This window comes from Euprymna scolopes, chromosome 23 (assembly GCF_053919585.1).
Source record: "Euprymna scolopes isolate OS-2025 chromosome 23, ASM5391958v1, whole genome shotgun sequence".
Classification (NCBI taxonomy): domain Eukaryota; kingdom Metazoa; phylum Mollusca; class Cephalopoda; order Sepiida; family Sepiolidae; genus Euprymna; species Euprymna scolopes.
The window spans coordinates 48,458,177-48,465,464 of record NC_136504.1 but is presented as its reverse complement, the minus strand read 5'-3'; the positions used below and the strand labels follow the sequence as shown (position 1 = coordinate 48,465,464).

General features: G+C 36.6%; 1 pseudogene; it reads left to right on the top strand.

Moving 5' to 3' along the window:
• The first annotated feature begins 6,607 nt into the window (after positions 1–6,607).
• On the top strand, positions 6,608–6,696 carry LOC145246352 (U6 spliceosomal RNA; annotated as a pseudogene).
• Positions 6,697–7,288: the final 592 nt, after the last annotated feature.

The window sequence follows — 7,288 nt, the reverse complement described above, 5'->3', positions numbered from 1 at the left end:
TATATATATATATATATATATATATATATATATATATATATATATATATATATATATATATATATATATATATATATATATATATATATACCAGCGGAGTGTTGAATGCTAGATACTGCTCTGTCATTAATGGCATACATTGTATTCTGAGCGTGGAAGTACAATTTAAGAATAATACTTCATTTTTTGTTGTACTCGACTATGACTGGCTTTTCAGATCCATGTTCCTAATCTAATCGGCTTCGAGTATTCCCAAGTATTTTTTGCATCTACCACTGCCAAGATTCTTTATCAGATCTGTTGTTGAAAGTTCCAATTTTTCTTAACGAGCTTCTTTTTATCACAAGAGTTTGGTGATGATAAATCCAATCCATATGTTGTCATTAAACTATCTGATCGTATTCATTGGAGCATCAAGCTGATCCTCATCCCCCCAAACCTTAATGGTCATCCATGAATAGTAAATAGTTGACTGTAGAAAGTCTTTTCCCAAGGCCATCTTCTGTAAAAGGTCATATTCTGCAAAAGAATTGTCATAGGAATCAAGCTGATGGCATAAAGTAAAGGGGAAAAATTATCGTCCTGGAAAATCCTTCTCTTAATGCTCACTTTGCCTTATCGTTTTAATTCAATACTAGCGGGACCTGTGGAAATTCCACAGGTGACTCATTCATATGTAATATATTGATGTTGGCATTCTGTAGATGTTCAGTATAAATGAAGACGCTCTGATATTATTGTAGCTTTTTTTTTGTTAAAACTGCAAAAGTATTTATCTAAGCTAACCACGAACACCCGGCAAAGCCCGGCTGTAAAGTACGCTTAAATATGATATTTTAATTCTTGCAGATTTCGTATATATTATTATAGAGTTAATGTTCTAGCGATTTTTATATGTTATAAAGTTGCGATTTCAAAAATATATCCATATGACTTGGTTGCATTAGCTTGAATCGAAACCGAAATAAAAAATGATGAAAAGATATATGTACATTTGAGTTCCTTCAGCTATAATCTAAATCAAAACCAAAACTTATGAAGTATTCTTGATAAAATTATTTATAAAAAAATAGATGACTTAAGTGCAATCATCGATAATCGAAACCGAAACCAAAACTTATTAAGAAATGGAAGTACATAACAATTAAACGTAGAACTTGGAACCGTAGAGATTTAACGTCTCTGTCCACTGCGCCACGGGGACCGTGGCGCAGTGGATAGAGACGTTGAATCTATACGGTTCCAGATGAGAATTGTCTGAAGATAGCGGTTTCAATCCTACCCAAACCCAGCCATAAGCTTACTTGGCCAAAAAACGTTGTGAGACGACAACAACTACGGAAGGCAGTAATTGCTGTGGATGCAGTTAAGAGATTCGGAGTTCCTATCCGGTCGCGGTTACCATCTGACGAAGGCCAGAAGAATCGTTGGCCGAAACGTCGTGAAACATCTAAAGAAGATGAGATTAATAGGTCGCAATAAAAAAAAAAAAAAATTAATAAAAATAAACTACGTTTATTCTTATTCCCAATTGAATTTGCCCTCTCGGGCACAAACCTCACAGCTTTAAGCGTATAAGTCATCATATCTAGATGCTTCGCTTCTGTAGATTTGGACAATTTAAACCCAAACTGGGCTTCACACCTTTCACAAATCAAATTTAAGGTGATCCTAGGATTTTCATCCACTAGTGCTTGAATAAAATCCATATTTTTGGCGCAAAACTATGGCCACCATTTTAAACATAAAAAATTATATTCTTTAATATTCGAAAAACTACGTATTTGCGGAAAATTTAAATGCGATATTCGTTTTCAGCATAGTCAACCCCATAGAAGTCGACATTTCAAAGGAAAATGTTCAGGTGGAAACCAAGTAAAAAAAAAATATCATCATCAAATTATAATTTAAAATTATAAAACGTTCGGTACTTATGTATTTTTGTTACCGTGCTGAAATAATATTATTTTGAAAGCCATTGTTAACATGGAAATAGGAGGGTGTTTTGTAACAATTATGTGCTTCCACCTAATAATTTATTATAAAAAAGGTGCTTACTGTTTACTACAATAATATCAGGGTGCCTCCATTTAACTGAACATCCACAAAAATGCCAACATCAATATATTACATATGAAAGAGTCCACTGTGGAATTTCCATAGGTCCCGCTAGTCATTATTATTATTATTATTATTATTATTATTATTATTATTATTATTATTATTATTGGCTCACAAGGAGCTTTCGCACTGGTCGTCAAAGATCTCTCCTTGACAATAGCCTATGGTGTTCACTGGAAGCTGAGTGACAACAAGTCTCCCCTGGTTTCCAGTACTTTCCACATCTTCCGATAACATTTACAAATAAATTTGCATTATCGCACCAGCTGCTTGCCATTGATTTCTCGTTGGCAGCGGCTATTGGTCTTCACTGGCAATAAGCCTCCCCAAGGTCCCAGTTCTCTTTGCACTTATCCGGCGGAGGCCTGGTCAGTTTCTTTGTCTCTCCTTCCTCCTTGACTCTACTTGGTTATTTGGTTTCACTTTTTGGGGAGGGGCAGTCATGTGTCAATGGGAGGATTAGGATGGGGTTTTGGTTAGATAACTTATAGATATGCGGCTTCAATATTATTATTATTATTATTATTATTATTATTATTATTATTATTATTATTATAATAAATTTTGACAGTGAGTTAATATCAATTTCATACAAGAATGTAAGCAATGAAATTTATTTAATAGTAGCACTATTGTAATTATTTAGTTCGTTTCTGCTTATATAGTTATTTTTCAATCAAATAACGCCCCCTTTTTCTTATATCTTGAAGGGTGAGAACTCTGACTTTCGCCGGCACCACCTACGCATGCATCTGCCAATACATAATACTAGCTGGCCCGTCTTGTCGTTACCTAAAGAAATATATACTGCAAGGTGTTTTGGATTATTTGGGTTATTCGGAATACTGTTTGCATCTTGAATGTTATTCGCACAACGTTTCGACCGATGTAAGCTACGACTTTCTTCGTGTGTATCTTTCCGAATTCGGGAATTTTTCTGTCGATTTTCGAACGGAATCCTTAATTTAATCCACGGGGCAGCATGGTCTCGTTTCATTACCCATCGCCAGATAGACGTCTTAAGTAATTCGTAATTGTATTTTTCGTTTCACCTGCACTGCGGATTAAACCTTAAATCTCCACAGGAATGTCACTTAGAAGTGAACATCACCTAGTACTTAATTCGATACTCCCCGAGTCCTTGATGACAGCTCTAGTGTGAATTTTGGGATTAAATAAAGAAAAATTCCTGAGTTCTGCAGAAAGATTCCTGAGTTCAATAAGATAGAAGAAGGTCGAAAGTTACATCGACCGAAACTTTGTTGCGAATAACACGCAAGATGAGAACAATAGTCCGAATAATCTAAATAAATTAAAAAAAATATATCAATCTGCATCTCAAAAATTCAGAAACATAATACAACAGTGCGATAGTCTAAAATACAATAATTTCGGCTTTATATAGACAGATGCGGAATCTCTATTATGAAAAGATTATTATTTGCAGTAGTATTAGTGTGTTGTTGCTGATACTGCTGCTGCTCCTGTTGGCGTCGTATTAAAGACCACTTTTGCCCACACTGCGCAGATTGAAACACCATACGAGAAAGCGAATCCTTTTCGAGTGTCTGCGTTGACATGTGTGATCTGATGTATGGCGTGCCAGGGAACCATTAAGTAAATCCCCCCCACGAGCTAGCCGGCTATTCGAGCCAGTCAAGCAAACCCGATCCCAATAGGAATGGCGATGGGGAAAGCTGAGGGGTCGGGGAGTAGAAGTAAAGATGTGAAATAAAAGATATACGAGAGAAAAACAAGAAACTGGGAACATAAACTAGACAACAACGACAAAAAAAAAAAAAAAAAAAAAAGAAAATTTGATTTGGAGAAAGATTGGGCAAAATTGGGAAGTATTGAGCGTAAAAAAGTGGAGATGGGATCGTAAGACAAGTACCATACTTTAGGGTAATTGCGGCAAGTCCGGGGATAATTGCGCCAACTAGCTAAAAGTGCTCTTTTGGCAATCATATATATAAAAAGCACCTTTTTATTTTTAGTTGGCACAATCACCCCCAAAGTACGGAAATATTTTACCGTCCCCTCTTTTCTTTTCGGCGAAAGAGTGATCATATCTTTCTATTCCATGGAGTATGTCCAATGTTACGGATACAAAAAATGTTATTTTTATAAACAGACGAAATAGACATTTTAAAAAGGTAAACTGCTTCAGACAAGGGGTGAAGCCATTTGATGCTGTAAGGCGTTAACAAGAACAAAAGATGATTATCACAAAGACGAGAGATGCCTAATGACCTTAGTCTTTAAAAGACCATATCTGTAGGTAGGAGGAAAACAGTCAAACTGAAGAGAAATAAACACGTGTGCAGTTCTGGAAAGCTACTAGTGTTATGTTGTTGGTCCCGGACAACGCGGCAAGTAAACTAAGTCTATTATTATTTATGATTGTGTTTCGGAAGTCTAAATGGAATGCCACCTTAAATAGATTTTTAGAATGAAATATTTGTTTACAATAACGTTGGAATGTTAACTTGCAATTTTAACATAGACCGAACATCTTAGTAATTTCTAGATAAACATTATCTATTATGTAAAAACATCAGGTGATGATTTTAATGCTACGTGTATTAATGACGTAATCACAAAGGAAGATAGCTTTTAGGTGCACGTAGATTTTAGAGTTGGGAGTTAGAATTTGAGAGAGACAATCGTTGAAGAGAGAGAGAGAGAGAGAGAGAGAGAGAGAGAGAGAGACAGACGGACAGACAGACAGACAGACAGACAGAGACAGAGACAGAGACAGAGAGAGTCGAGCCAATGATGGTTTGGAGCACCCAGGGAAGCGCGGGGTCCAACGCTTATCAAATGTAATAGACTAGTTTACTTTTCGGTGTGTCCGGAACCGACAACATAACACTAGTAGCTTCTTTCCAGAACTGCAGACTTGTTCATTTCTCTTCAACTTGACTGCTTTTCTCCTACCTATAACTATGATCTTTTAAATAGGCATCTCTCGTCTTTGTGATAATCATTTTTTGTTCTTGTTAACGCCTTAGATCAAGTAGCTTCACGCCTTGTCTGAAGCAGTTTACCTTTTTAAAATACCTATTTTGTCTGTTTATAAAAATAACATTTTTTATCCGAAGCGTGCAACTTTATAATGGGGAAACATCTGTAATAAAGTTACTGAAATATATCCCGAAGACTTGTTGGTTCCTTGGGAGTAATCTTCTTTGCAGTATTCTGTCAAAACAAGACCAAAAAGGGACAAGGTATGTTTCTCCGGTCGGCTAGATGTTAACCCCCCAGAGAACTGTTATCCGTCCCTTATGTTGTAAATGTTTTTTATGTCCCTTATAGAACTGTATCTGTGAATATATCGACACATACACACACACGAGAACACTAGTCGATCATAGATACACTCATAAATATATACACGTTATATAGACATATAAAGACATGAACGTCTATATATAACTTGCATATAACGGTTTACTTGTATATATAACCTTTCATGTGTTCATCTGTCTATTGAATGTGTCAGTCGCCTCAGTTATTCTAATTTCTGATAGTATTTTTCGTTTTCTTTCTGCAATTATTTCCAGTGTTCTTATAATTATATGTATTACATTGACTTCATGTTGTTTTTATTCCCTTCCCAATAAAAAGATTATAAAAATAGAACGATCAAGTGGGGAAAGCACTACATTGGCAATTATGCAAACACTTGCATCTTGAACACCCAGACAAATAGTACAAGCAGAAACTGTCAGCAGTACTAGAAAATGAAAGTCGCAAATTCCTTTGGGACATGGATGTACAAACGGATAAAGCCATCTAAGCAAGAAGACCAGATATGATAATAGTTAACAAGTGGGAAACGTCCTGCCAGCTTGAAGATTTTACCGTTACAGCAGACCACAGAGTGATATCAAGAAGACAGAGAAGCGGAGCCAGAGAAATATTAAGGAAAGCCCTTGAATTCGGAGACTAACACCATGCATGAACTACAGACACAAACGGGACACAGAAACGGCTACAGATGTAAAGCATAAAGGAACATTACATATAATCATGAAAACTGAAACGGTATAATTGTAAAGCACCCCCATGCGCCACTGCGTCCGGCAACCCTGTTTTTGTGTTTGTGTGTATGTCACTATAAACTGGCACCACACCAAATAATGAGGAGATCTAGGGAGGATGGAAAGACTGAGGAGAAAAAGCACTAGCCAGGATGAGTGCATAGAGGACTGCGATCTCGGGGAGGCTTATTGCCACCTAAATTTGAGTGAAGACCAATGGTCGCCGCCAACTAGAAATCAATGGTAAGTGGCTGTTGCGATAACGCAAATTCTTTTGCAAATGTTATCGAAAGAGGTGGCGAGTACGTGAAATCTTGGGAGACTTCTTGTCACTCAGACTCCGGAGAACACCACAAGTTGTTCTCAAAGAGAAATCTTAAATGGTGGCCTGTGTGACTACTCCTAATGAGTAAATAATAATAATAATAATAATAATAATAATAATAATAATAATAATAATAATAATAATTGGAACGATACAGAGAAGATTAGCATGGCCCCTGTGCAAAGATGACGCGCAAAAATTTTTACTCATGAACCACATGCGTGAACCAGACAAACAAAGCTGCAGAGTCAAAGCAGGAAGAAACGTTATAAGGAATGAAGAACACTAAAACTGCATATCAACAAGTTCTACATCCCCATCATGCATCCCCTCCCATTGTCTAATCACCGCCCCCCCAAAAAAGTGTGCTACCAAATAGCCGGGAAGGGTCAAAGAGGATGAAAAGACCGAAAAGAGAGCGCTGACCAGATCTGGACAAGTGCGGAGGGAACTGGGACCTTGGGGAGGCTTAGTGCCACTCAAATTCCTGTATAGACCAATGGCCGCTGCCAGCGAGAAATCGGTGGTGAGAGGTTGTTGCGCTAACGCAAATTTATTTGCAAATGTTATTGAAGGAGGTGGAGAGTGCTGAACGTCTGGGGAGACTTGTCACTCAGCTTCCAGGGAACACCACAGTTTTTTTTTTCAATCAAATCTTTGATGACTTGTATGAAAGCTCTATGTGAGCCAATAATAATAATAATAATAATAATAATAATAATAATAATAATAATAATAATAATACAAAAAATCGCTAAATAATGAACTACTAGCAAGAAACTTTTCAGATATCAAT